The following is a 4099-nucleotide window of genomic DNA, read 5'->3' on the forward strand; positions in this document are numbered from 1 at the left end:
ATTCTAATTGAAAACCAACTGAAATACCTATTGACACTTAATTATACAAAACATACTGTTGGAAGACACAAGCTGTTTGGTCATATCAGACGAAGCTTATACGTACAAATTCAATTTACATGTATACAATATTTTCATTCAAAGTTCACACTGGTTGTTTGAGACTTGTTTACATTCGTTACTTTTTTTGAACACTTCAAACTAACATATACTTTTGAATTAGGCGGGCAACGACAGCACAAAATTGGGTATTACTTGAACCGGCGCCAGCGGGTAAGAATAATGAGTAATGCTGAAGTCGGTGCAGCGGGGGGGGGGGGGGGTTACAATATTTTCCATAATTCAATTTTTTCTTGAACATTATGGGAAACAAGTCTGTGATTTCCACATACTAATAATTATCAGCATTGCTCCCGCATTATACCTTTTCATCGGAATTTTGTGTTCAGGAGTAATTAAAAATGCGACAAATTCCCTTTGTTTTGTAATATCACGTTTAATCACATACCCATACCGCTTTTGTGACTCCGTAAAAATGGTATTGCAATTAAAAAGTGATAAAGTGATTCTTTTTTACTGTAAACAGTTCTTATTTTGGATACGTGATAAATAAAATGATAATTATATATTCGTGTAGGTTCATTACTTAATGTATTGAGCACGTTTAACCAATGATGGCATTATAATTGAACGACAAAATATTCAAGCTGACCTTTACCTTAAACTATTTGTGTTACTATATGCGGATGATACTATAATTGTAAGTGATAGTCCTGAATCATTACAAAAATTATTGAACGACTTTTACGAATATGGCTCTAAATGGAAACTTACAATAAATAAAAGTAAAACTAAAATAATAATATTTGGATCGAATAAACCCGGCAATTTCCGCTTCCTTCTTAACAACGAACCAATTGAAATAATAAAGGAATATAAATACTTAGGAGTACTTTTCTCATCTTCTGGAAGTTTTCTTAATGCTAGAAACTATTTAGTAAATCAAGCAATTAAAGCAATGCATATACTTTATTCAAAAATATTTAATCTTGATATCCCAATTGACTTACAGTTGAAATTATTTGACCAAACTATTGTTCCTATACTTACTTTTAACTGCGAAGTTTGGGGATTCGAAAATCTAGATTTAATTGAAACGGTACAAAATAACTTCCTAAGAACTATTACTAAAAGCAAAAAAAGTACACCATTATATATGCTATACGGAGAGCTTGGGCGCTATCCAATGGACATAGTCATTAAATCGAGGATGGTAAATTATTGGTGTAAATTAGTTATGGGTAACAGAAATAAAATTTCTAAAGTATGTTATGATATAATGCTCAATTCTGACACAAGCTTTAAATGGTCACAGTGTATTAAACAAATTTTAAATAATACAGGTAACACATACATATGGGAAAACCAAATGAATATCAATCTTAAAAATTTCAGTATGACAATAAAACGTACATTAATTGACCAATTCTTGCAAAACTGGAATAGTTTACTTACAGGTTCTTCTAAAGGTCTGACATACCAATCATTCAAATCCGATAATAATTTCGAACAGTACCTCATTGCATTACCTAATTATCTTAGAATGGCCTTTTTTCACTTAAGAACAGGTAACCACAGGCTCCCTATAGAAACAGGCAGGTGGAGGCAGTCTTTTGTCCAACATGCTGAACGAAAGTGCCAACACTGTCAACTAAACGATTTGGGAGACGAGTTTCATTATATTCTCAAATGTCCTTTTTTCTAGCCTCTAGGAAACGTTATATAAAACCGTACTGTTTTAATAGGCCCAATATGCTTAAATTTTCACAACTTATGTCTTCTAAGTCTACCAAGGAACTTAAAAATATCGCCCTTTATCAAGAGAAGTAATGACTACATTTAAAAGATAGTCCAAATAAACATAATACTAGTGGTCCAATAAGTTAACCTTTCCCTTTCGTTTCGAGAAAGGTCGGCTGTAAATTTGAGAAAATTCTCCGCATAATAGTTTCAAGTAAAATATTTTCCTCTACTTCTACTAAACACGTGCGCAACAATAATTATATATTTGATGATAAATAGTATAACATCCTAAGCTCGAAATTCAAATTGCATTTATAAACATACCAGTTTGTTTAATAATCCTTTTTTTGCAATATCCTTTTTTGTTTTGTTTTCTTCCCGATGCACTTAACCTTGTTAAAAAAAAAATTTAAATAATGCTGTCAATTAACAATGAAAGCACGAAAATTCTCTATGTATAAACCACGTATCTTCATTACTATAAGTGATCATGATAATATTCCTTGGTAGTTATATCATTTGTTTTTTTGATTATATGTTTGTATTTTTGTACATGACATTAAAGAAACTGATTATTGTTGTATTTATTTAAAACTTTGTAACACTACTATACCATTGAAACTAGCTAACTAATTGATCTAACCCCATATTGTTAATATTTTAGATAAATCGTCATGTTGTTACCATGTTTGTAACCTGATTTACCAATAAAGAGTATTGTATTGTATTGTATTGATAATATTATGCTTGCCAGAGGCTCGCATATTATAACTTTATTCAACTCGTTCAATAAAATCAGTATTGAACCTACACTCATTCAATATCTTCTATTTCTTGCTTTTATACATCAAAATAGGGGAAAACAGAATCCCTAAAGAAAGCCCAACACGACAAAATTGAAAATGTTGCAGGCTCGGTTTGATTGAGCCTGTTCATGGACGGTACTGGAAAGTGAAAGTTACCGTCCACGCCCCCTAGCACCGGCTTAAGCCGAATTCAACATTAACACGAAAATGGTGAAATTTAAATGGTTAAAGACTGTTATGAAAATGAAAAGTTGCAAATGAATAAAAAATTAGAGAAATATTTTTTATCTAAGCTATTGGTCCACGTATTTGATAATGTTACACGACACTTTGTGTTTTGTATACCCATACATCGTATGATGTGTTATATTATATGGAATTTGGTATTTGACATTAAACGTCACTCATTTCTTTAACAATTTAATTTCAAATTTTATATCTAGAAGTCTTATCTTTGTTATAAACAGTTCATTGCAATGCTGAATTAACCATAATTGCTTTGATATTGTTAACATTAATTAGGTAGGGTTTGATATGTGAAATGATAGGTATGCATGACCTTTTTTTATAGTTGTGATATGTGTTTTGAATAGTATTGTCACATCTCATAAGCTCGTTTAATTCTCACAATGTTTCGTAAATATATTTAGAGCGTATGGCCTATTTGAAAAGACAGCTAAAATACTACACCAATTGTAAACATGAAATTACCTTATATTATCTAATCAACTTGAATAGATAAAAATTCAGAAGCACACATTTTCCAAAAGTCAAATGTTATGTAAATTATCATTAACGAATACCGATAAATGGAGAGGGTAAGGCACCTTTGTCATTCGTAAAGAATACACGACTTTTTACAGTACGAATACCTCATATACATTTCTAAACCGCTTTAAGAATAATATTACGATATATATCTTTTAATGTATATTTTACATCGTTTAGTTTATTTTTTAATTCGTAGGAATGAATAATTCTTGCTGTTTCAAAATCATAACGAGGAATTAGATTTATACGTACATTGGGGCTTAGAACTGTGTATAAGTATACATATTTTAATAAATCAAGAAAAAGTTTAACCACAACCGTACAAAAAGGTATTAAGACAGAAAAATGGTGAAATATTGCCTAAAATGTTTGGACTTTGAAAAAAACGACAACTTTAAACCTTTTAAACTTGCAAGTATAATGTATATGAATATAAAGCATCATAGTAACGCATATAACATTAGCTATGACTAACGATATCAAATATTTGTAAATTGTTCATTTATACCCACCTGGTCCGACATTGTAAGCTTTTTACTAATAACTATTTTAAAAATATTTTATAACAATCATATTGAAATCGAAAACTCTACTTAAAAATAACATTTTAAATGTAGCAAAAGAGACGCACAAATCCAAAACAATTATGAATAAACTTTTCAATGTTTATAAAATATGTCCAAGTGGCATTTAAGGTTTTAAAGTTTATAATAACTGCA

The sequence above is a fragment of the Ruditapes philippinarum genome, unplaced genomic scaffold (assembly GCF_026571515.1).
Source record: "Ruditapes philippinarum isolate M1 unplaced genomic scaffold, ASM2657151v2 ctg1068_1_1_1_1, whole genome shotgun sequence".
Lineage (NCBI taxonomy): Eukaryota > Metazoa > Mollusca > Bivalvia > Venerida > Veneridae > Ruditapes > Ruditapes philippinarum.